Below are 27976 nucleotides of genomic sequence, written 5' to 3'. Positions count from 1 at the left end.
TTCCAAACACTTATATGATTTGCTACATGAGTGACATGTTTTGCTGTGATAAGCCCTCTCCCCTCAAGAATGTTAGGCCACACCTTATCAGGCCCCATATCTGAGCTATTGACCTCAACTACTGGAATCCAAAATACATATAATCCTAAAAGTTTCACAGACAGTTTGAGAACTTAGGCCCTAGCAGGGCTGCACTGTTAGTGGCCTCTCCAAGAGGAAGAGCTCATGCTGTCAGGGCCATACCTTATTTGCCTTTGAGCTAACCCCCAAAGCTTTGCCCACCAACACCAGAACAACCCTTTAGCATCTATGAACCTCTGCTGTGTCGGGTCAGATCATCTCCCCTGAGAACCCCTGGTATAAGGCACACCTCAAACTTTAATTAGACTATACTTTCCACAGAGGCCTGCTCCCATCCTAAATGAGCAACTAGACTTTAATAATTTCGGAACTCACTGTGTAGTTAATGTGTTTCGTCTATAGGGTATATTCCCTATGAGATTTGTTTTTGTTATCCTCCCCATTTAAGCTTTGTGAACCAAAAGAAAAGAGAAACAAACTGTATGGCAATAAATAGTGTGATTTGAAAAAAAAGAAATAACTAAGATCAAAGCAGAACTGAATGAGGTAGAGACATGAAAAACCCTTCAAAAAATAAATTAATCCAGGAGCTGGTTTTGTGAAAATATTAACAAAATAGACCATTAGCCAGACTAACAAAGAAGAAAAGAGAGAAGAATCAAATAGACACAATAAAAAAGTATAAAGGGGAGATCACCACTGATTCCACAGAAATATAAACTACCATCAGAAAATACTATAAACACCTCTACACAAATAAGCTAGAAAATCTAGAAGAAATGGATAAATTCCTGGAAACATACACCCTCCCAAGACTAAACCAGGAAGAAGTCAAAACCCTGAATAGACCAATAACAAGTTCTGAAATTGAGGCAGTAATTAATAGCCTACCAACCAAAAAAGCCCAGGACCAGACTAATTCAGAGCCCAATTCTACCAGAGGTACAAAGAGGAGCTGGTACCATTCCTTCTGAAAGTATTCCAAACAATTGAAAAAGAGGGACTCCTCCTTAACTCATTTTATGAGGTCAGCATCATACTGATACCAAAACCTGGCAGAGACACAACAAAACAAAACAAAATTTCAGGCCAATATCCCTGATGAACATCGATGCAAAAATCTTCAATAAAATACTGGCAAACTGAATCCAGCAGCAGATCAAAAAGCTTATCCACTACAATCAAGTCAGCTTCATCCCTGGGATGCAAGGCTGGTTCAACATATGCAAATCAATAAATGAAATCCATCACATAAACAGAAACAATGACAAAAACCACATGATTATCTCAATTGATGCAGAAAAGGCCTTTGATAAAATTCAAATCCCTTCCTGCTAAAAACTATCAATAAACTAGGTATTGATGGAACGTATCTCAAAATAATAAGAGCTATTTATGACAAACCCACTGCCAATATCATACTGAATGGGCAAAAGCTGGAAGCATTCCCTTTGAAAACCAGCACAAGGAAAGGATGACCTCTCTCACCACTCCTATTCAACATAGTACTTTAAGTTCTGGCTAGGGCAATCAGGCAAGAGAAAGAAATAAACGGTATGCAAATAGGAAGAGAGGAATTCAAATTATCCCTGTTTGCAGATGACATGATTATATATTTAGAAAACACCATTGTCTCAGCCCAAAAAATCCTTAAGCTGACTAGCAACTTCAGCAAAGTCTTAGGATACAAAATCAATGTGCAAAAATCACAAGCATTCCTATACATCAGTAATAGACAAACAGAGAGACAAATCATGAATGAACTCCCATTCAAAATTGCTACAAAGAGAATAAAATACCTAGGAATACAAATTACAAGGAATGTGATGGAACTCTTCAAGGAGAACTGCAAACCACTGCTCAAGGAAATAAGAGGGGACACAAACAAATGGAAAAACATTCCATGCTCATGGATAGGAAAAATCAATATTGTGAAAATGGCTACACTGCCTAAAGTAATTTATAGATTCAATGCTATCCCCATCAAGCTAACACTGACTTTCTGCACAAAATTTGAAAAAAAACTACTTTAAATTTCATATGGAACCAAAAAAGAGCCCATATAGACAAGACAATTCTAAGCAAAAAGAACAAAGCTGGAGGCATAACGCTAACTGACTTCAAAGTATACTACCAGGCTACAGTAACAAAAACAGCATGGTACTGGTACCAAAACAGATATATAGACCAAATGAAACAGAATCGAGTCCCCAGAAATAACACCACACATCTACAACCATCTGATCTTTGACAAACCTGACAAAAACAAGCAATGGGGAAAGGATTCCCTATTTAATAAATGGTGCTGGGAAAACTGGCTAGCCATATGCAGAAAACTGAAACTGGACCCCTTCCTTATACCTTATACAAAAATCAACTCAAGATGGATTGAAGATTTAAATGTAAGACCTAAAACCATAAAAACCCTAGAAAAAAACCTAGGCAATACCATTCAGGACATAGGCATGGGCAAAGACTTCATGACTAAAACACCAAAAGCAATGGCAACAAAAGTCAAAATTGACAAAATGGGATCTAATTAAACTAAAGAGCTTCTGCACAGCAAAAGAAACTAGCATCAGAGCGAACAGGCAACTTACAGAATGGGAGAAAATTTTTACAATCTATCCATCTGACAAAGGACTAATATCCAGAATCTACAAGGAACTTAAATTTACAACAAAAAAAACAAACCACCCCATCAGAAACTGGGCAAAGGATATAAACAAACACTTTTTAAAAGAAGACATTTAAGTGTCCAACAAACATATGAAAAAAAGCTCATCATCACTGGTCATTAGAGAAATGCAAATCAAAACCACAATGAGATACTATCTCACACGAGATAGAATGGTGATCATTAAAAAGTCAGGAAACAACAGATGCTGGAGAGGATGTGGAGAAATAGGAAGGCTTTTACACTGTTGGTGGGAGTGCAAATTAGTTCAACCATTGTGGAAGACAGTGTGGCGATTCCTCAAGGATCTAGAACTAGAAATACCATTTGACCCAGCAATCCCATTACTGGGTATATACCCAAAGACTGTAAATCATTCTACTACAAAGACACATACACATGTATTTTTATTGTAGCACTATTCACAATAGCACAGATTTGGAACCAACCCAAATGCTCATCAGTGATAGACTGGATAAAGAAAATGTGGCACATATACACCATGGAATATTATTCACCCATGAAAAAGAATGAGTTCATGTCCTTTGCAGAGACATGGATGAAGCTGGAAACTATCATTCTCAACAAAATAAGACAGAACAGAAAACCAAACACCACATGTTCTCACTCATAAGTGGGAGTTGAACAATGAGAACATATGGGCACAGGGAAGGAAACATCACACATCGGGGCCTGTCAAGGGGTGGGGGGAAAGGGGAGGGATAGCATTAGGAGAAATACCTAATGTAGATGACAGGTTGATGGGTTCAGCAAACCACCATGGCACATGTATACCTCTGTAACAAACCTACACATGCTGCACATGTATCGTGGAACTTAAAGTATAATAAAAAGTTAAAAAAATAGATTTACGAGCAAATAGACAAAAATTATTTGTTGTAATCACTGTGATACTTTTGCTCAGTTCTAGATACTCAGTTTCTTTGCCAGAAATTTACAAGTTGTCATATTGCTTTCAGAAGGGATATAATGCAATTGGTTATCAGAATACATAAGAATTGGAGACAAGTTAATTGGGAAACTCAGGACCTTGTTAAAATAAGTTTGTGTTGTAATTTCACTTTGATTTTTTACCAGAAAACTTTTGGACTGATACATTTTACTTATGATTATTTGTTACGGAAATAAATTAAGCACTTGCTTATAAAAAGAAACAGGCTAATAATGGAAACAAAAAAACTTATATGAGAGTATCAGAGTGTCCAAAATTGAGATTAAATATTTTACAAACATTTGCCGGTTATCACATTAGGCATTTTTACATAAGATATCTTATTTAATCACAAAAATGAGTAAGGAGAATATTATTCGTATCTTACAAAAGAGAAAACTGAAATTCAGAGACGCTAAGATATTTGTCTGTAGACATTTAGTGAGTTTCTGGCAGTGCTATAGCTTAAACCCAGAGATTCAAACATTAAGCACAGTATTCTTTTTATTCTACCACAGCTGCTATGAAAATCAGAAACGTTGTATTGAGTTAGACCTATGAGTTAGACCAGCTCTCAATGCTGGTGCTGAGGTCACAATGTAGCATGGAGGCAAGGCTCAAAACCTGCTGCTCTAGGATGAGAATTAGTCCAGGGCTCAAGAGTCAGAAGGCAAAGCTGAATCAGCAGTTGAGACAAGATAATAAATTAAATCAAGCAAGCACACACAGGTCTAAAGGCACAAAGAACAAAGTGTGACAGGCTAGACCAAGCAAAGTATGGGAACCAAAAAAGCCTAAATCCTAGAGAGTAAGGCAAATACATAGGAGTCTAGAAACTCACATAAACCAAATGGCTGGGCTCAGTACTCAGGAGAGCAGATACATGGTACCAATAACAACGGATGTTTAAAACCAGTGAAACCCATTTCCTGGCCAGGTAACTTCTTGTAAACTTTAACAACAATAAGAGACAGTTGTGGAAAGAGTCTAATAGGTATCTCTTTCTGATACTGATCTCAAATGACAGATTGAAAATTTTAAAGCACATTCCATTTTTCATATCTAATACCAGTCAAACTTTTCTTTATATCTAGAGAACACAGGGTGGAAAACTGATCAAATATTTAGATTTCTATTGGTTGCATAAAGACCACTTCAGGAAAGATTTAAAAACACACGTTTATGGGAAATTTTGCAGGATTAAAAAAAAAACCCTCATATTTATACTTAGAGATGAATAGGCAAAAAGCATTTCAAGATACTATGGACAAAATCAGCCCTCAAAAAGAGGCACTTGTTTCTAAAGGAATAATAGCCAAAAGCCTTCAGCTCATTGTATTGAGAGCATAACATCACACAAACAGTGTGAATCACAAAGCATTTTTACCGCATAATGTTATCATATGGAAGCACATTTTGCTAAGGTAAATATAATTAATGGGTACACTTTATTTTTCCTTTAAGTACACATGTTATAGGGACAACACGTACTAGGAGAGTGTTGGCTACCTGTCCAGGGATGTGCTGATCAATGAATCTCAACAGAACTAGATCTACCCATTTCTTAGAGTCATTTCTTTGAAGTACAGTTGCTAAAATAAAAGTACCTTATCTTTTCATCCATATGATAATCAAAGAAATCTCCCATCCTCCCATGATATAAAAAAAATTGGTTAGGGTAGATAGGCCAACCTAACCAAATGCTTTTCCGGACAGTTTCTGATTCAGGATAGTTTGTCTTAACAATTGTTTGACATTACAATGGGTATATTAGGATGTAAACCCATCATAAGTCAAGGAGCTCCTTATGACTTAGGATGGGGTTACAGCTTCTACTGAATGTGTATTGCTTTCCCACCATCATAAAGTGAAAAAGTCATAAATTGAACCATCATAAGTTGGGAACTATCTGCTGTGTTGTAGTATGAAACACATTTTTGACTTTATATTTTCAATTTATGATTGGTTTATCTGAACATAATCGTATTGTAAATTGAGGGGCATCTGTATATGCTGGAACCACATGTTTTTGCCTTTGTTTAGGATAGAGCACTCTAAATGCTTTCTGCTCACCAAGGCCTTTCATTCCATGAAGGCTATTGGCTCTGTGCATGCTCAAACTGTCTTTTCCACATGCAAGCCAGCTTGGGCTCTTGAGTTAATACAGTAACAACAACAACAATAAACATAACAGATACTATTCATTGAACACTTACATATGCCAGGCATTGTGCTATGTACTTTATCTCATAGAAATATAGGAAGTATCCCTGCTCCTCTATTGTACTCTGGATCCCATTCTCTCCTGTTTTCTCTTCTTTAATTTCTCCTTTTTTAGTGTATTGTCTCTATTGCAATATAAACATTCACTATAATGTTCTATATTATAAAAAATAGATCCTTCCTTGATGACTCATCCAGGCCACCATTCAATTTTTCTATGCATCTTCATAACCAAGCTTCTCAAAGGAGTCAAATTCAATTGATGTTTCTATGTCCTGATTTTACACAGTTGATTACTCTCTTCTTGAAACACTCTTCTGTCTCAATTATCATGAAAGGTAGATTTCCTTCCTACCTTCTTTCCTTATCTATTCATTTTCTTTACTGATTCCTCACCCTCTATGCCCGTGAGATTGATCCTGGGCTCTCCTCCCTTCTCTTTCTAAATTATGTTTCTTGGTTATGTCATCCAGTATCATAATCTTAAAAATCAGAATACTGACTTCTCCCAAACGTACATTCCTGGATGACAATTCTGTGATCTCCAGACACAGAAAAACTGACCTTTTTTTTTTTTTTTTTTTTTTTTTCTTCAGACAGAGTCTCGCTCTGTCGCCCAGGCTGGAGTGCAGTGGTGCGATCTTGGCTCACTGCAAGCTCCGCCTCCTGGGTTCACTCCACTCTCCCGCCTCAGCCTCCCGAGTAGCTGGGACTATAGGTGCCCGCCACCACGCCCGGCTATTTTTGTATTTTTAGTACAGACGGGGTTTCACTGTGGTCTCAATCTCCTGACCTCATGATCCTCCCGCCTCGGCCTCCCAAAGTGCTGGGATTACAGGCGTGAGCCACCGTGCCCGGCCAAAACTGACTAACTATATACTGATATTCCACAGGCATCTCACACTCAACATGTCAAAAAACAAAACTTGTTAGTCACTAAACACACGCCCAAATCTATTCCTCCTTCACTTTTCCCCATCTCAATGAATGGCACTACCACAGGACCAGTTGCTCAAGCTTGAAAAATAGGAGTCATCCTTGATCCTTCCTTGTATCTCTATATATATCATCTTTTTATTAATAGTACTAACAGCATTAGTTTCAGTAATAAGAGATAGTCTTTCTTAAACATTAATTAAATGTCAGACACTTTGCTTATTATTTTATCTGTATTCATTTAATCTTCATACCAAGGCTTTGAGGTAGGCACTATTATTGTTCCCATTTTATAGATAAGAAAATTGAAGTACAGAAGGTAAAGTAACTTGCCTGAAGTCATACATCTACTAAATGGTAAAGCATGGAGTTGAATCCAGCTCCAGAGCCCATCCACTGAGCAACTACATTAGGCTGCCTTATTTCTGTTTCATTTCTAGTGTGTCTCTGCACTTACATTTCTTGGATGGGCAGTGTTGGGGCTCAGAAAACAATACCCCAAAATTAAGGCCTCAGGAGCAGCCTCAGATACAAAAGTTTTTCTTTAACCTTCTGCTATCCTCCTTTCTCACAGTTCCATTCTCCCTCGAGGCTTGCCATAGAAACTAGAATCACCCTCCTTCAAGGCAGGTCATGGAAACCAGAACCCGTGTTCCCCCAAGCCAGCCGTAAAATCTAAAAATATTACTTTAACTTTCCCTCTGACTTTCTGTGGCAAAACCAGCCATAAAGAAATTATCTGACCTACTTTGTATGGCTGTAGCTCATGAGACCCTTCCATTCCAGAGAGGGTCCTGCCCCATGCCCAGAAGGAAGAACCGTGTGCTCAGAGAGGACAAGAAGAATCTAGACAGACAGGACTTGCTGGGTTTCCCCACTCAACCTATTCATTAGATCATACACTTTTTGTCCAATCATGTTTCTACACAGCTGTCCATACTTTGTTGAACCTAAGCATAAAAATTAACAGTTCCCCTGTATCTTTTGGTCTTCATTCTAAAGGATCCCATGTACATATGTTAAAGAAATGTATATGTCTTTTCTCCTATTATCTGCTTTTTGCAAGTTGATTTCTTAGTGAAACTTCAGAGCAGCTACCAACTTACTTAGGGAAACAGCCTTCAATGAAAATCTCCCTGTGATGCAATTAACCCTCTAAGATAGGCAATACTACACATATGCAAAGTTAAGTTCAGAAAGGTTAAGTAACTGTTTAAGGCCATAAAGCCATTAAGTGTTGAGCTTAGAACCCAAACCAACTTTTCATGATTCCAGAGCCCCCAAATTTAACCATTGGGCTATATCTCCTCTTTTCTGAGTTTTCTACACTGACTGATTCAAACTGCCTATCATACATTTTTTCCATCACCACATTTGACTATCAAAACATAACTAAGCATTTATTGTGCAAAGAAAACTTTGCCTCAGGATCATAAAGTCATTAGCAGTTATTCTCATTTTTTAAAGCTATGCTTCTTTTTAAGTCATTCTGAGAGAGATGAGGTCATTCTAGGAAGGAAGGACTAATCAAAGACTAAGGAGACTGATGAAAGCATTTTGTCTGAAGGGCTCACTGCATGCCTTCCTTTATGTACAATTATGGGAGTATTGACTCACTATCAGTAGGGCAGAAACTCAGGAGTTCTTTCTCCAATAATAGAAATAGAAAGCTTGTATACATGTAGTCACTTTGGGGGTGGCTAATCTAAACTCCTTTTGTAAAATAACCCAGGATAAAGAGTACACACTATAGTCATGAATTAGAATTACACTGTAGCCCACATAAAAATTAAATCCATGGCTCCGACCAAAGCAAGTTAGGGAAAAGTCACGAGTCATATAGTATCCTCAACAAAGTTATTTTTTTTCTAAGCAGGCCACATGTCAGAGCACTGAAGCATCAGAAGTGGAATTAGAAATAGAATATAAATTAAAGAGGTTCTAGGGAATTGGCTACAGGGAACTGTAAAAATATTATCTTTAAACTTAAATTTTAACTAGCATGGAATGAAATATTTTAGAAGTCTTCCTAAACAGAATTTTTGCCCCAAAACTGTATATATACTGTGATTGACTCTATGTATTTTATTAAATTATCAAAAACACGTATGATGTCAGTAGAGGTACAAAGGGAAAAGGCTAGGAACCAAAAAAAAAAAAAAAAAAAATGAGGGGGGTGGAATGTGTCCCAGAATGAAACAGAAGGCTATAAAGCAGAGGGTGAAGAAAGCATTAAACAATTAGCTCTGGGAAAAGAAGGCTAAGTTTAAGATTATTCACAAAATTGTGTCCATGGACTTTATCTTATACTATGTATTAAATCACAGAACTAAACAGTACTAACTTTCACTCTAACAGAAACACATTACATGTATAAATGTATTCATATGCATTAAAAAACATAAAATTATTTTAAAGCAGCATGACTAGGCTCTCAAGCCATTTGTCTCTCATAAAATATAAATTATTTTATATCTTCAGAAGCTCATTGGCTTTCGCTCGGCGTTTCCTGCCCCGTATCTCCTATGTCACGTACATACTCTTCACCAGAGTTTGTCCAGAGTTAGTTGGTTCTTTGAAGATGGAAGGGTACCACAGTCCAAGGAATTCAGGCACCCTCAAGAAGCTGAAAAAGACAAAGAAACGAATTCTCCCCTAGAGTTTCCAGAAAAGAATGCAGCCCTGCCCACATCTTGTTTTTTTCTCAGTGATACCCATTTTGGACTCCTGGTTTCCAGTGCTGTAAAATAATAAATGTGTGTTGTGTTAACCACCAAGATTGTTGTAATTTGTTACAACAGAAATAGAAAACAAACATAACCCCCTTTCCCTATCCCAATTATTTGCTTTCTTAGATTTTTCTTTTTTCTCCACTATTGAACTCCTACATCTTCAACAGAGAATACTAGCAACTCCATCTCTCATCTTTGTTATACAAGCACAGGCTGCCAAGACCAAAGAATGTCTTCTTCACATACTGCTCCCTGCTCCGCACTTGCCATTTATTTGCAGCAATTCAAAGATCTGATGAAGTTAATTTGAGGCCTCAAGTGACATCTGTCCCTTTCATTTATACCATCTTCCTACTTCCCTATATTGCTGTCCTCCCCTATTATTGTCCTCTCTTCCTCCTGGGCTGCTTCAGAGGGCATAAGAACCAAAAAGAACTCATTAAGAACATTTCTTGGCTCTCACTTTCTTTGATGTAGAAATAAGGCAAGGGCATTCTTGTATAATGCAGACTGCCACACAAAGGAGCAGAATTTGACACAAAGAAATAGATGTTTCATCTAAAGCCATGCCTACATACAGGTCTACCAGTAGAAAGACAACTGAGGGAGGGTGACAATAGAATCATTGTCAAAAATTCTACTGTCTTTTAATAATCAAATAAATGGTAGTGGGAATCTAAAAGTCTTCCTCTATGTTAGATTGCTTTGTACAATAAAGTGGCAGGTCTCGTTAAATCAGTCAAATATCCATTGAATGGCTAAACTGCATGCCTGCAATTTTGATCATCTCTAAGATAATAAGATATAAGTATGGTTATAGTCCCTTTCCCAAGAGAATTTCAAATCCTGTTAGGGAAACAAAATCAATAAATACTAAATATTCAGAAACTAATTCAATACAACAAACCATCAAGAGGCAAATCATATGGTTCTTATTCACAGTGGGGATGTATGATACAGTTCAGAGAAAGGTCAGATTAGTAAAGGCCGGAGTAAGTGGAGAAAACTTCTTAAATAGGTATCCAGGTAAGAAAGCCAGTTTTTCTTTGCCATTGACTTGATTCCTTCAGCACAAATACTATTTGTGAAGGAGGATAAAGATGTCTGCAGAGGTGCATTCCTGGGTCAGGGCTAGCCTATCTGAGTACAGCTCCTCTTTCCCTGTTACTGAGAATAGGGTCCTTACCCCTGGTACCCATGCTCAGAGAGATGGCTAGGATAACTGAATAAAAGAGATGGAACAAACGGAAAAAGGCAGTAGGGAAAAAAACAGTCTAAATAAAGAAAAACTAGAAAGACCAAGGAGGAAGGAAGTGACATCCACCGACCTTCAAAATGACAATTACGGACTCTTTGTCAAAGCTCATAGTTGAAAAGAGCTGTAAGAACTAAGCCTAATAACTCTCCAAATGCTGCTTTACTGGCATGAAGACACAGCTGCAGTTTCCTTTCTCTCTCCTGCTCTTGCCTACCAGGAGCTTAAGGAGAGTTTTAGAAAATATTTTCTGGATAGCCGGCAGCAGAGGTCACTGGCATTGGGCCCTGTTCTTCAAACCAGCAATGTTATACATAAGATAATAATAATGAAAAGAAGCTGAGTCTGATGCTATCCTAAGGAAAGGACTGAAAAAGTGACCACATTGTTGGTGGCAGCTGAAATTTACACAGATCTGGGAGGTATGCAACTCTGTGGCACAAAACACTTGGCATATGGCAGATATTTAACATCAGCTTGTTGGAATGAATGATCAAACAAGTAACCATACATACAACACAAGCCCGAGAATATGAAGATTTTCTAGTACAATATATCTAATAATATTCATAAACTTGCTTTCAATGAATGTTCAAAGCTGAGTCCCACAAAAAAAATCTTTATGCTTCTGGTGTTTGTCTACCTTTTCAGCCCCATCTGATACCACTCTCCTATTTATTCACCATGCTCCACTGATCTTCTCTCAAATCCTTAGGCATTCCTTGCTCCTTCCCTTCCCAAGACAATTGTACATGCATACTGTTTCCTAAAGCAATCCCTTCTCCCCATCCCACCACTGCTGACTAGCTCCTACTCATCCTTGAGGTCCCTGTATAAATACCACTTCCTCAGAAAGGATTTTTCAATCTCCCATATGAGGCCAGCCATAAAAGTATGAATCAGTACGTCACTTACAACATTCATGTAATCAAGGAAAACAGTTGCTATTCTGAGAAGTAATCTAGTGCTCTAATAGAATATCCCCAGTTGTCACTGTTATAGTTGAGTGAATAAGCTGAAGAGAATATGGGCCTTGCTCATTGTGCTAATTCTTAATTTTTGTCCCTAGCATAGTCTAGTGACATAAGAAGAAACAATAAATTCAAACACAGTTGAAAACCAGTCATTCTCTCTTTGCTTTTTACTCTATAGTCCAAAAATCCGTCCCTTCCTTCTCTACACATCCTTCCCTCCCTCCCGAGGCAGAACATTTCCCACCACCACACTACCCTCCTCTTCTATATTGTGGCCCCATTCTACACTCAGAAAAATGAGTCTGCTGACAGAATGGACACATAATTCAAACCCCATAACACTTAAATAGTGACTATACTTTTGTTTCTATTCTTCAATCCCTTCCATAGGCAAATGATCCTATGGGCCACCTATTACCAGCTTTCATCTCCAAGTCCCCTCTCCACCTGTATGCCTCCACAAAACAGACTTTACTGGATGTAGTGAGATAAGTGCTGCTGCTCTTGTTAAGGCAGAAAAAAAAAAAAACAGAACAATCTTGTCTTCATTCTTCACTAAGACCCCATCAGGAAGTCCCTGGTAATACTCTCATTGTGGTCATAGTAGGAATGACAGCATGGTCTCCATAAACATCATGACACAGAGTGGCTCTCTTTTTGTTGCATTACAGGGAAGGTCTATGGGTCAGTTGCATTTTTTTCCCAAACCCAAGCATAATAATGAGATGGTAATATAGCATAAGTAAGTTCCCATTTTATGTCATTGACAGAAATATAGACACTGTCATATCGTAAGCACTAATAGTGTAGGACTCTGTATGCAGATCATCAGTAGGGTTTCCAGGTGTCTAGGATCACAGGCTGAAAACTACTGAATTTAGTATATTTAGTAATTCTGAATTGCTTCTTCAGGGGGTGCTGTTTGATGAGCAGAATGTTTGTCGGTTGAAATGAAATTCAAAGCCCTTTGGTGCATTTCAAGTTTCTCAGCAGGCCATTTGCATTGCCCTTCCTGCCATCATAGTAAACTCTGCATTTTTCCTCCCCAAACTCATTAACCTATGGGAGACAAGAGACATTCCTTATTAGTACAATTGCAGAACTGACAGAAAAGAGGGCCAGAATGGCACCAAGATTATATCTGAGCATAGAGCTCAGGTTCCTGCCACAAACAGCATTCAGTCTCTCAGTGATCAGATCCTTCACTGCCTGTCTGCTCTTCATTCAAAACCGTAACCAGAGACAGCAGACCTTCAATGAACTTCTAGACAAGGTCATAATTCTTCCCTTACCCAATACCCATTGTGGGACCCAGACACTGCTTCTTCTGAGTCACTCCTGATGATTCACTAAGACCCCATACATTATGTCAGCAGACTTAGATGAACGTCTATTATCCTTTATTTCTAAAATAACTGCATCAGGTGTGTTCTCCGTCCACACCTCCCAGACATCTCCCAGACTTTGCTCCCTCAATCACCTGGTTCCTCCTTACTCTGCTTTGCAAAAATTTGTCCCTCTTTCAAAAACAGAAAAAAAAAAGAGGAAGAAAATAGTCTTTGGCTTGATTCTGCTGCCATTTTAGAGACCAATTACTTTTCTCCTTCCATTCAATACCAAACATTAAAAAAGAAATTATCTCAATGCCTCCATCCTCTCAGCAGCACTTTCCCCTTAATCTCTTATCCTCTGGCTTCCGTAATCACCAAAGCACTGCAATTATTCCCTAATGGGTTACATGTGACCTGCTTTTTTTCACTACCTTTATTCTTGAACTCTGTAGTTTTACCTGATGTTGATCATCCCTCTTTCCTGACTCTTGTTTTTTTGTTTGTTTTGGTCACTATGCAATTCGGGGTTTTTTTTCTGTTACTTTTCTAGGCAGTTATTTGTCTCTCTACTGATTCTTTTTCTCACACTTATAGGTAGGTACTATCTAAATTTCTGTCTCCAGTCCTCTGTTGTTTTTGTCTGTAGCATTTTCTCCCCAAGGAGTGGAAAGCTATAATAAAGCCAGGGTGGCAAATTCAAATGCTTGCAAGGCCCAGGCAGATAATGTAAATAAATGTAATATGTAAATATGTAAATGTAAATAAAGAAAAAATGGGTGGGTATAAGATACAATTAGGAATAGTGGATACCGAGTATAAACTACAGTCAACACAAATTTCTAAGGGAAGAACTGCTATGCAACCTCAGACAATTCATGCCATGTGTATGTAAGTTGGCTAAATGTTGCCACCTCTCCCAATTTCTCATCAGAAACCTGAAGTCTCGATTTTTCTGTTAACTCTCCAAATTTTTAAATGTTAGAGACTGATTCAGTTTTTCAGAATGTTGTAGGCTGTATTAGTTAGGACAGGCTAGGTTATGCTGCATTGACACATGACCCTGAGATCTTAGCTTACAACAAAAATTTTTTTGTTACGTATATCATCTCCCATCATAGGTAAGTTGTGTCTCTGTTCCATATCATGTTCAGTCTGGGGCTCAAGCTGACAGAGCTACTTCTATCTAGAATATTGATGACCTCATGACAGAAGGAAAAGAAAATCTGGTGGATTATACACTTAAATTTTGCCTTAATGCTCATCTCAAAAATAATGCATATTACTTCTGCTCACATTTCATTGACCAAAGTAAGCCATGTGGCTAAGGTTGATGTTAAGGGGAAGGCGGAGCAGAGAGAGGCAGCAAGTATTTTTGAACAGTAATATAACCCTACTGGCCAAACATAACTATCAGTGGTTCATTACCAGTTTGCAACTTCTCATTTTCACGTAAAAGTAAAGAACTAAGACTCAAAAGATCTGATTTATCATCACCTCTCAGGAACTATGTGAAGCCCTGGGCAATTTATATCATCTATTGGTCTTATCTGTAAAATGAGGGACCTCAAGTACATGACTTTTAAGATCCCTTTTCAGACCTAATGTCCTGAGTGTGTGAAAAGCTCTGTGAAGGTAGACCACTCTTGATGCTGAACCTCAGAACTGCTTTCACCCAAGTCCCAGTCCTACATTTTCCAAAGATTGCTTCGCATTTCTACTTAAATATCTAACTGCCAGCATTCAACAACTAATCCAAACTACTCTTCCCTCCAACATTGATTTTCTTCTGGGCAATATCTCTGGAATCATCTTTACCTCTTTTCTCTCTCCAGTCCCCCATCTCCAGCAAGATTGTCTTCTTACTTTTTCTTATATCTATCCTCTTCTTTCAAGCCTGATAACTATCAAGATTAATCATGCTCCTTATCTACTTGCACCTGAATGGCTGACTTGGCTTGCTAACTTGGCTCTTGCGACTCCTATTCCTAATGTTTTCCAGTTGTCCTGTTACCACCTACTGACCTCCATCCACCTAAACCCATAACCTCAACCCTGCTCAAAAGTCTTCAATAACTCCTCACTCCCTTCAGGGGAAAGTCTAAGGTGCTTTGCCTGCCATTCAAGTGGCCTTCCACAACTGACTGTCTAAATCCAAGTCTCTTAATTTCCCTGATCCTTAGTGTCCCCATTTATGAAATGGGCATAATAATAGCCTACTCTACCTATGTCAGAGGATTATGATATGAAAAAATGGTGATATAAAATCTAAAGGAGGCAAGATAAACTATTGTTTAAGCAACCCACAGTTTCTACCACTGCAAATGCAAATTAATGGAGTTTTATTTGGCCAAAATAAAGTTTCAGGAATGATTTTTCCTAATAAGTAAACATCTAACAATTTGCTTGCAGAGTGAGAGGTTAAACTAAATAACTTGTCTTAAAGGTTCCTTTCAACTCTGAGATTTAATTGTTGCCTCATAACTACTGCCTACATTAGAAAACTAGAGTGAAAATAATTTGTGGAAATGACAGCAATGCCTAGCAGTTAATACCATGAGTTCTGGAATCAGCCAACATTGGTCCAAACCTTGACTTCCCCACTTATTGACTGTATGAAGTTAGATAATTGGATTAACACATAAGTGCTGTTTTTATTTAAAAATGTTTTGTTCATAAAGATAAAAAAGGGAACAAAACCAAAAGTCCATTTATATTATATAGTTGCTTTAAAAAAATAATATACAGAGCCCAATGTATTAACATAGAAAAAATCTCCAAGACATATTATTATGTGAGAGGGAAAACAGATACTATATACTATAGTGGAATCCTAGTTTTGTACATATATTTATTTATAGATGGATGGGGAAAGATCTGGAAGGATGCATGACAAAGAGTTAACCGTGATCATCTGGGGGGTTGAGACTGATGGTGGGCTTGTGGAAAACAGAACAGGGATTTTTAATTCTTATACATTGCTGTACTAATTAAAATTTTTACAAGTTTGCATTATTTTATATTGAGCATTTTCAAAGGAAAAAACTCTCCTGTCTAAGAGATGTTTTGTTCTCATTTGAAGCCAAGGTCTTACTACTTCCTAATAAAGATAAACCCTATTCCAAAGCATCACCAGAGCCCTGCAGGGGTAGACCTCAAACAGGCCTATCCCACTAAATGATGTTTCCTGCAAAGTGAGCTTCCCCTCACCTATTATTCCCATAAATACTTAAGAATGTGAAAGAGTTGTGGTCATTTATTTGACCTTGGTGAGTAGGTAGATTTGTAGTCAGAGTCTGAAAAATAGTTGGGAAGTATCGGGAAAGGATTAAAGTAAAATATAGTAAAAATGGCTAAAGGACCTTCTAGACCCTGACAAAATCCTTATTTCAAGCAAGTGGTGTCACCCACAGCTGCATACCCCCAAGGAAATTTGCAGAAATCTGAGTGCCATGCTTTCACCAGGAAGCATGGTGCCCTATCTGCTGCTATTCATACCATCCCTCTAGTTTCTAATCCTTTGTCATAAAAGAAACATCACCTCAAACTGTATCTGTTGGCATCTTTCTGCCGTCTTATCACTATCCTGTTTTGACAAATACACAGAAATACAAGCAGCCAACAGCATTTACAGAGGACTACCTCTGAACCAGGCACTATGCTAACCCCTTTACATGGATTATCTCAGTTAATCCTCTCAATGGCCACATGCAGAAGGTAATATCATTTTACTACCAACTTCTTTGTTGTTCTCTATTCCCTCAGGTATACCATCCTCAGGAAACTGTCCCCAACCTCAGCAGCAGCAGCCAACAAAACTCCACAGAAGCTGCTTCTTTTACTGCAGTGACCAGAGAACAATGTCTTCAAGAATGCTGTAAAGCCAGCCCCATGACAAGTGTTGTACCATAAAGGAAGGGGAAGCCATTCCATGCCTTTTTCAAAATTCTCTTCATTCCAGCTTTCTCAGTCAGGTAATCTGATTCATGAATTCCAGATTTAAACGGTTGCTTAGAAACTGACAGGTTTTCAGTCTACTATAGGGGCAAAGAGAACCAATCCTGCTGTCCCTACACAAGGAAGTAGTTTTTCCTGTTGACCTCTGTCAGAAGAGTGGCAGACGACCTAATAGCAGCCAGTGCAGAAGCCATCCGTCTCTGAACTGAGGAAACTCTTGAAACTGTTTCCAAATGCAATTGCATCAGGAACTAAGTCCGGCCTATATATACTCAGCTGTAAGTAGCTTTGATACAAAAAAGGGCACCTGCTTCAGAGAAATAAAACACATTCAGATAGTTGTGTATCACCTTAAAGCTTAAACAGAATTCCTATCCAGAATGTCCTTCTTTCTCTTGTCCATCTAAACTGCAAAATTTTACAAGGCCCAGGTGTAGTCTCAAAGGCTGAGTAATGTAATGAAATAGTTCTCAAACCTGGTGGCATATTAGAATCTCCTGGGAAGCTTTTAAAAGCTGCCAATGTTTAGTCCTCATCCCAGATCAATTGAACCAGAATCTCTGCAGAGTTGGGCCTGGCAATCACTATTTTTTAAAAACTCCCTGGTGATTCTCATATGCAGCCAGGGTTGAGAATGACTAGTGTGGCTATTAAGAGCAAAGGCCTCTAGGTTCAAAAAGATTTGAACTAGAGTCTCTGTTTCAACAGTTTCTAGCTGTGTGACTTCTAGCAAATTAACCTCTTGGAGTCTTGGCTTCATCTGGAAAATGAGTGTAATAGTACCTACCACATAGGGTTATTTTGAGGGTTGAAGAACATAATTCATGTTCTATGCCTAGCACATAGTAAGTATGCAGTAAATGTTAACTGTTGTGATTATTATTTGTTATCAACAGCAATTATGGAAAACCTTTGATAACTACTCCCAGGCTAGGATTGCACAGTTTTCAGTGCTATAAGAACTTTAGAGATCATTTTATTCAGTGCAGAGAGGTGACATGACACACATTTCAGAAAAACAAACATTTACCAAGCCCAGGACAGTTTTAATTCTGATTCCAAGTCCAGTACTCTTTCCACTACACTCATTTCACTTCAATAAATGTACTGAACACTATGTGTCCAATTCTAAGGTAGGTTCTTGGGACAGAAAGATAAATTAATATCAAATTGCCCCTACCCTTGAAGGTCTCAGTCTGGTAGAGGAATCCAATGTGTAAGTGAATAATTATAGTGAATAATAAACCCATTTATGCCTGAGGTTGCAATTTAATTCTTCAATCAGACCGTGGTGATGACCTTGAGCAGTAGGATATAAATAATTCCCACATGCTTAGCGTTCCAATAATGGAACACTAGGCATTAACATGTGCTTTTATACTCTCAGTGAGTCTAAGATTCTATGGGCTTATGAGAGGTAATGTGATTAACTCTGGGTGGGCTGATGAAGATTGCACTGAATAGGCAATGACTGTATCTCAAAAGAGAAATAGGAATTTTACAGGTGGAGAGGGATGTATACACTGGACATTTTAGGCAGAGAAAACAGCAGGAGAAAAAGGCACTATATTAGCATGCCTCTCAGCTCTATCTTCTTGCAACCTCTAGAACACTTGTCTGTGCCATTCATTTGTCAAATAATAATGTTTTGTCTCATGATACCTCTTCTATTATTGCCTTGAACTATTTATCTCCTGTGTTATCTAATTTTTCAGGTCTTGTCACTCCAACTAGAATTTAAGTTTGAAAGAAAACCCAGTTTAATAGATCATCATATCTCCCACAGTGCTTTGCACAAGGTCTTAGAGTGGTTGATTAATGAATACTTGACTTATTGTAAAAGGAGGAAAGCAGAATAATCTTGAACATATCCTAAATTTACCACTCATCATCAGAGCCTCCTGTGAAATAAAGTTTGTTCACTGTCTCCTCCTGATTATGTCAGGATCATCAAAAAGAGTCTTCGAGTTCCTTCTCTGTGTCCACTACAATAAAGACTATTGTGGTATACTAAGGTCATCAGATGTCCCACATGGTATCAACTCTTTGCATATTTCAACACCACGTCCTGGGCATTTTCTTTAGCACCTGGAAGTTTTTGGGTTTATTTGGGCAGACCAGGAGTGAGAGGGCCCTACACCTAAAAGAAGGTGTTGGGCTGGGCATCTTGGTGGTGAAGTGTGGCTTGTGCTGACAATGCAGGATGTGGTGGGACAGCACAAACTTGATCTTGGAGTTGTGGAACTGTTTGATTGCTGGCACCTGCTGGCCGAGATCCCTTCTACCTTCACAATCTGGATCCAGTGGGCCCAACCACATTGCTGGGCACCCATTTCTCTGTAGTACTGGGTGACAGCACCCCCAGTGGCCAAGTCCAGGTATTCCTGGTACATGTTATGGGTGCCACTGCATGAGTTGTGGGTGCCACTGCATGAGTTGTGGTGCAGCCACAAGCTGAAGTTCTTCACCTGCAGACAGAATTGCTCAAATACCTACCCACACAAGACAATTTCCCCCAAAGACTTCTTCATCTTCTTTAGCTGAGATACAAAGTACCAGAAGCGGGACTTGGCAATGACATGATTAAGTGCAAAGATTTGCATGTGGTAGAGGGGAAGCATGCAGCATTTGGGAGTGGGCAGGCGGTGCCCTGCCACCTTTTACTCTTGCAGCGTGCCAGAGGCCTTCGTGGCACTCTATCTGCACTCACTGCAGCCTACAAAAGGCCATGTCATGTTTTTACTGATTAAATTATCAAAGATCTCAAAGATAAGTCTAGGTAGTCATTGCTAAAAACTGCTGATTGCAACAAGGCTGGACCAAACAGTCTGCATCCCCAAAGTTATCTAACAGGCATCAGGCACCCTGATGAAATCAGGAAGAATGGATAAACTATGGTATCACGCTCTAGCAGCATCATAAAGTTATCTTCAGACTGATTGGCCTGGGGAAACAGCAACCTAATGCTTCAGCAGGATGGAGAACAACATTTCTTACAAAAGACGGAGAGCTTGAACTGAATGAAAAGTCAGAAAGAGCAAAGGGAATTTCTTCCACTTAGAAATACCTCAAATGTTGACTTTAAGAGTGGGAAAAATATGTTCCTGCCCAGACAAATCTTAGCTGTCATTGTGCACAATCGTAAGCTCTAAGTAGTGAGGAGCTGGCACCTATTCCAATAGGGCCTGGCAGAGAAGATCTTAATCAAAGGTGATCCTTATCTGACTGATTGTTCTGGATGTTTAAAAGGTGATTCATTGCCAAACTGAGCACAGACATGTGTGGATATGAAGGTGGTTGTATTCACTTACACAAGAAATATTTGAATATTAATACATTGTTCACAGGGCGGAGATTTATAGTTCAGGCAGAAGAGTTGGTTCAGACGAAATTTTAGAGTTGGGGTAGGAGAAGGAAAAGAAGATATCCTAACAGACTTACCTCCTGCAAGGACAGCTTGTTATGAACTTAATGAATCCGTCACCTCCATTATTCTTTCCTTTCTTCCTCCCCAACAGCAGGCAACTCTTCCTATCCTTCTTTATCCCAAGTGTTTGTAAATAATTCAATACCTTCTTATAGACACATTGAGAAGAATTAATGAGAGAATGTATGTGAAATAAGCAAACAGAAAGCTTGCTACTGTAAGTTTCCCCTAGCAACCTAATATACCGTGTGTAAAGATCTTTCACTGGGTAACCATGTGTTACGTGGCAGAATTCAGATTGACCCAGGTAGAAATGTGACAGGTAGAACAGTCAAGCAGAAACACTTAGGGATTGATATTCTAGAGGACAGTGACTGTACAAACTTTTGCCTAGCTGCTTTAATAGAAAATAAATGAATAACCTCACAAATTATTAAAATACAACAGATAATGGGAATGGCTAAGTAACTTATGCTGAATAAACAAGACGGAATATCAAACAGCCATTAAAAATTAGAAAATTGTACTATGAACAAACATAGAAAAATACTGATGTGTTAGTTGAAAAAGCAAAACACAAAACTGTGCATACAGTGGCTGAAATGATTTAAAATTGTGCGGGCCTTCACAACAACGAAAACAATTACGTGAAATGGTGATAGTCATATAAAATTTATTAAATATATTATTTCATAGAAGTATTAACTATAAAGAAGAGTACAAATCAGTTCTATCCAGTTTTACAATGCATATTATAACTTTTCTTTGAAAGTGGACTGATTTTTCTTTCTTCTTTTGTTTTTTTTTTTTTTGAAACGTGGTCTTGTTCTGTCACCCAGGCTGGAGTGCGGTGGCACAATCTCAGCTCACTGCAACCTCTACCTCCCAGTTTCAAGCAATTCTCCTGCCTCAGCTTCCCGAGTAGCTGAGATTACAGGCATGTGCTACAATGCCCGGCTACATTTTGTATTTTTAGTAGAGACAGGGTTTCATCAAGTTGGCTAGGCTGGTCTCGAACTCCTGACCTCAGGTGATCTGCCTGCCTTGGCCTCCCAAAGTGCTGGGATTACGGGGGTGAGCCACCGCGCCCAGCCTTGGACTGATTTTTGTGATGCTGTTTTCCTTAGGCTGATGTTAATGAGTCTGCATTCTCTGAGCCCTTATTAAGGGATGGTAGGAAGGGTAGATATGAGTGCAAAATAATTCAGGAGTGTTTTGGGTTGCAGGGCGAAGGTATTTTGAGAATAAATATTTGTTGTAAAATCTACTGGGCGGAAAATTTACAGACATATTTTTAAATGGTTATAGAGATACATTTTTTAATGCCCTATATAGGAGTGGGTGGAAATAAAAATGGAAACATGGAAGAGAAACTATAAAGAAAGGCTTGGATAGCTGTGTTCTGAGTACCAATTACATGAAACTGAATTCAGCTATTCCTAGAAATAAAAATATGAAACACAATTGTTCCTTTCTCATCTAAATCAACCCTAAACTGCTACCAAACCATGTACTATTACCATAACCAAACTGTGTCAAATAATGAATGCAAACTTAAGCTTGCACTTCTAGACTAGGAAAAGATATATAACTCTAACTCTATTTACAAATACTCATGTCATCTATGAAGCTCTGGCAAGATGTTATGAGTACCACTTGCCCCTTTTCTCTTAAATACAAAAAACAAAGCAAAACAAACAAAAAACAACAACAACTAAATGCTCAAGTCGATAAGGAAGCAGATTATTAGGAAGGCACGCAACGTTTATCTGAATAATGGATATAATTTAATGATACTAGCCACGATCCTCTTAATGACAACTTGCATTTACTCAGCACCTTATTCAGCAATACTTTCACTCAGTGTAAGTAGCAATCAGAGCCCAAACCCCTAAAGAAAATTATTCTATCAAAACAACTCTAAATTTCACTCCTGCCACCAATATTTTCCCATTTCAGGGGCTGTTTGCTGATCATTTTGAAGGGATTTGACTGAATAATGCAATTAGAATAAAGCAACAATGCATTTTCCCACTTTAGGCACCCAAGTCCTTCAGGATCCTAATGAATTTGCATAGTCCTTCTCTAAAGCTAGATACACTATTGGTGTGTCTGGTTGTTCACTTGAAATCCTTAGTCACCTAGGAACAGATGAGCTGGTTGGTAGATTCCCTGGACATCTTGGCATTATTGCTCCTGCTCTTCCCTGACTAATATCCTCCCACTGGCCCTGGGTTTCTCAGATTGCCCCCACTACAGCAGCCAGCCCTCCACATCGTGCTCTCCTTAAGCAATACCCCATGCTCTAGAATGTCCTCTGTCTCCTTTGCTCATCAAAGCTGACCTGGCCTCCCCTCTTTCAAAGGTCTGCTCTTTGCTAGGGGATAGTGCATTAACAGACTATTCAGATAATCCAGTGCTTCACAACTTTTTAAAGTGTGAAGATCTTTCTTAAATATCAAAAAAGTTGGTCTTTTAATATCTGCTGATGAAAATGTACTACATAATGACAGAAAGTTATCATATCATTAGTCATACCTCTAAGTGAATTTGTATTTTACTAATTAATAGATTAGATTGGAAATGAATTGTACATATATACATGCTACTTCTTATTAATTCTATCTTTGAGATTTTATTTTGGCATGCACACAGTGTCACTGATCTCTTGCAACAATTTTTGGAGTATCACGGGCCTGAAGATTAGAGGTTTGCAATCACTAACATAAACCAGCTATTTATTTAGTTTTTTTAAATACCTGGCATGATAGGGTGTGCTATACATACATAATCTTATTTATAGCCTCATGAGGGTGATTTCATTATCATCCCCCACTGTACAAGAAATAGAGCTCAGAGAAGTTACTTCACTTGAGCACAGTTACACAGCTAGTTATTAGGCAAAGTTGAGATTCAAACCCAAGTCTAATTACAATGTCCCTGTACTTAATCCCCAAGCCATATTGCCTGTCACTAAGTATTCTTGTAGTAAATAAGTTTCAATTTACCATTTCCTTAATCAAGTTAAATAGCACATAAAGTCTTTCAGGTATGATGTGAATGGTGGTGGGGGCGGGCTGTAAGCCATTGGGGGAATTAACTGGAGGTAAATCCCTGAAACCACATTTGCGTGCCCAACTACTTAGGTTCAAGAATACAATCAAGACACAGTACAATGAAACTGCTCTTAAAAAATCACTTGGATAAGTTTAGTGATCTATTGTACTTCATGGTGACCACAGTTAATAATAATATATATGTCCAAATAGCTGAAAGAATAGATTTTTAACATCCTTGCCCCGAAAAAATGATAAGTTGGTGAGGTGATGGATATGTTAATTAGCTTGATTGAATCTTTCTTCAGTGTATAGATAGATCAAAACATCACATTGTACCCCATAAATATACACAATTATTGTCCATTAAAAATAATTTAAAAATCACTTGGAGATGTACATGTTTAGGTGATGTTTTAAATACATCAAAATGGAAACATTTAGTTCTGTTTTAATAAACAGTGAGTTGCTCAAGAGAAAACCAGTTTGTAAGAGGAGCTGGTTAATTGAGTGATAACAGGAGATCAATGGTTCTCAAAATGCGGTCTCTGGACTAGCACCTGGGAATTTGTCAGGAATACAAATTCACTGCTCCTCCTCCTGCCAAGCTCCATAACCTCCTAAGTCAGAAGTTCTAGGGATGGGTCCCAGCAATCCAGGTTTTCACAAGGCCTCCAGGTAATTCTGATACACATTGATGCTCATTGGAGAACCATCAAACTAGACAGCTATTTACCAAAGTGGCAGAGCTGGGAGGAGGCAATGAGCATACTAACAATAAAGGCAAGATTCTGGTTGGAGGAAGACTAATCCAGGCGCAGCAAGACTAGTATAATAAAATAAGTAATAGCACATAATACTATTAATTATTTGTCAAACCAGGTCATATAGACCTGGGCTTGAGACTTAGCTTGCTAGCTGTGTAATCTTAGGCGAGTAACTTAACTTCTCAGAACCTCAGTTCTCTCATCTATAAAATGAGGATAACAACAGTACCTCCTTCATAGGGTTGCCATGAGGATTAAATAAGTTGATCCATGTAAAATACTTAGAACATATATATAATAATAAAGGTATAATAAAATTAAGTTATAATTAGTTGGATGTCATACTTCTTCAGTTGTAGACAGCTTAGTCTAGAGGCATGTGGACATGTTTTCATTATGTCCACAAAATAAGGCTTTAAGCTACCCCTCCAGAGCAATGAAAAAGGAATGGATAGCGACCTAGTGATATTAGGAGGGACAATTAAAGGTACCCATTTGAGGGACATTGTATTTATAAGCACCCAAGCAAGTGGCTTAAAGAGGTGGCCTCAAGAAACGGCAGTGAAAGAAGATGGAAATGGGCTTGAAACTTAGTAAGTGGGCAAAAAAATAAGCTTGTAAAAAAATTTTTTTTTTTTTTTTGAGGTGGAATCTCGCTCTGTCACCCAGGCTGGAGTGCAGTGGCGCAATCTCGGCTCACTGCAAGCTCCGCCTCCCGGGTTCACGCCATTCTCCTGCCTCAGCCTCCCGAGTAGATAGGACTACAGACACCCGCCACCACGCCCGGCTAATTTTTTTTTTTTTTTTGTATTTTTAGTAGAGACAGGGTTTCACTGTGTTAGCCAGGATGGTCTCGATCTCCTGACCTCGTGATCCACCCACCTCGGCCTCCCAAAGTGCTGGGATTACAGGCATGAGCCACAGCAACTGGCCTATAAGCTTGTAAATTTAAACAGAACCATGCTTGTGATCCTTAGGGCACTTTAAATTGACCAGCTGTTCTCTAGGTTGCGGATACCTATAATTATACTTAGACTGACTCTGGCAATGCAGGTGGAGCCCCCCTTAACCAAAAGACAGCCTCCTGAATGCCTTAGAGTCTTAGCTGATACATTATTCAGATATAGAATTTTGAGATTTCTTGAAATGCCATTTTCCACTTAGAAAACAGAGTCTGACTTTAAATATTTTAAATCTATATCATCGACTCTGGAGTTGAACAGACCGAAATTCATATCCCACATCTGCCTCTTACTAGGTCTGTGACCTTGGGTGATTTACATAATCTCTAGCTCTCAGTTCCCTGGGCTCTAAAATGAAGAATCATTCAATCTATCTTGCTGGGTCATTTTTATGCCTAGAAGTAACAAGAGAAAGCGCTTAGTGCAGTGGCTGGCCCATACTGAGTCTGCAATAAGTGTTGACCGCTTTCATTGTTTGCCTATCTCCTAATGAAGATGTTGTTGAATCACTGTAACATTTTAATAATTTTTTGGACAGAAAACATCACTGCCCTGATTGTGTCTTTGTCTTAGCACAGTGATTTTAATTTTGGAGAAGGCTAACTAGCAATACTGAATTCTCTAACTTGAGGCTTTGTTGTCTGGCATAACAATCTGAACTATGCAGGTATTTGAGAATGAATCTACCTCTTAAAGGCCTTAAAGGGTAATAGTGATTGGCATTATATGAAAAGGGGGCTTCCAAAAGGAAATAAGTTTATGAAATGCTAGATTAAACAAAGTTAAATAGATTCCTTTACTGTTAAACTGCTCAAAGCTTTCGGTATCCTAATATGCACAACACATTTCCTAGAGGGAATCATAGCATGAATCATTTCCCAATTTATTTGACCATAGAAGCCCTTTTCTGAAAACAAACAAAAACCACCTACAGCGATTAGTATTGCACAGAACACACTTTAAAAATACTGTTCTTATCATTCCAACCATTCTTTCAGTAGCACAGAGGGAAATCAAAAGAGGCAGAGCTCCCACAAATCAGATATCTCCCTTTGTCAGGTAGATTAAATTGCCTTGTACCAAATCACAGAGAAGTACAAACTCTTCCGGACATACCGTAATTCTGTCATAGCAAACATTACTTTGGGGGGGGGGCTGAAGAGATCATTACAACTTAGGTAGCAGGATTTGCTAAATGGTACTTGGTCTTTTGGAGAGATAAAGGATTTTAAGTTATCTGTATGGGAGAGAAGAAATGGGAAGAACAATGCCAGACGTGGTGGCTCACACCTATAATCCCAGCACTTTGGGAGGCCGAGGTGGGTGGGATCACCTGAGGTCAGGAGTTCGAGACCAACTTGACCAAAATGGTGAAACCCTATCTTTACAAAAAATACAAAATTTAGCTGGGCGTGGTGGCAGGTGCCTGTACTCTCAGCTACTCGGGGGGCTGAGGTAGGAGAATCACTTGAACCCAGGAGGTGGAGGTTGCAGTGAGCTGAGATCACACCATTGCACTCTAGCCTGGGCAACAAGAGCGAAACTCCATCTCAAAAAACAAACAAACAAACAAACAAACAAACAAACAAACAAACAAACACTCTTTTCCCTTAGGCTTTTGCATTCCTGGCTTTACCCTAAACCAGGAATTTCTTTGTGAGGACTTCTTCCCCTTGTTGTCTCTTTTTGCATAGCAGTGCTAGCCTAGGACTGGCAAAGGAGTCACCATAGCTGGGTTCAGATATCAACCATTTTTACTGAAAGAATGGGAGTACCATTTTCCCCATCACCGCACAATGCATAGATCGGGGCACAGGAACTTTCTTTACCCTTTGGGCCAGCCCATGAATGTTTTCCCTTCAGCCACTTGAGCCCTTCCAGAAAGGTCCAGAGTCTCTCTACCACCGCCAACCCTCCTGTTTTGTATTATTACCTACTTTTTCCTCATAGCATCTCATATCCATTGTCTCCTTAGGGAGACAATGCCAAAGAACTTGCTCCTGAAGAGCTCCAAAGATATTTAACAATAATGATACCTGACAATACCTTTAGTTTGTATGTCTCTTTTGTTTACATGTTTCAACGGGTTTTAAAACACCCATTTTTATGTTGCATTCTTACAATATCTCTGTGAAACAGCTAGGGCAGGTGTTGTTACCCTCATTTTGTAGACAGAGAAAATAAAACAAAAAGTGAAACAAGTTTCTCAAGGTTACTCAGCCAGTTAATGTCAGGGATGAAATTAGAACCATAGTCCACAAATTCCCAGCCTAATTCCTTGCAAATGCCACAAGGACTAGCCTTGTTCTAATGGAAGTGAGATCTATAGCTGAGGTTAGCAGTAACAGAGAGAGGTAGGAATTCAAAGACCTTCCCTGGCATGGTAGACTTTTTCATTAGTCTTTTGTTGAGGGTATCTGCCTGGATTTGAACCTACTGTAGGAACTTCAGATTGTCATCTGTTTCAATACCATTTGTCCATATAAGTCAGTGAGGATCCTGAAGATGACATCCTTGTGTCTGGAAAGACAAGGATTTAGCAGGTTCCTTACAGACAGGAGCAACTTGTTCACACAAATTATTCATGCAGACTAAGTCCCAGCAGTAGGAGCAGAAGTGTGTCTGAGTCCCCAGTGTAACAAAAATAAT

General features: G+C 38.7%; 1 protein-coding gene and 1 pseudogene across 1 annotated transcript in view; both read right to left on the bottom strand.

Annotated features, from left to right (window-relative positions):
• IL1RAPL2 (interleukin 1 receptor accessory protein like 2) overlaps positions 1–27976 on the bottom strand; it is a 1126326-nt gene that overhangs the window by 869685 nt on the left and 228665 nt on the right. The gene's annotated exons all lie outside the window — the stretch shown is intronic.
• On the bottom strand, positions 19171–19850 carry LOC116812217 (large ribosomal subunit protein eL20-like; annotated as a pseudogene).

Source organism: Hylobates moloch, unplaced genomic scaffold (genome assembly GCF_009828535.3).
Source record: "Hylobates moloch isolate HMO894 unplaced genomic scaffold, HMol_V3 SCAFFOLD_7, whole genome shotgun sequence".
Taxonomy (NCBI): Eukaryota; Metazoa; Chordata; class Mammalia; order Primates; family Hylobatidae; genus Hylobates; species Hylobates moloch.
This window is presented reverse-complemented; position numbering and strand designations above follow the sequence as displayed.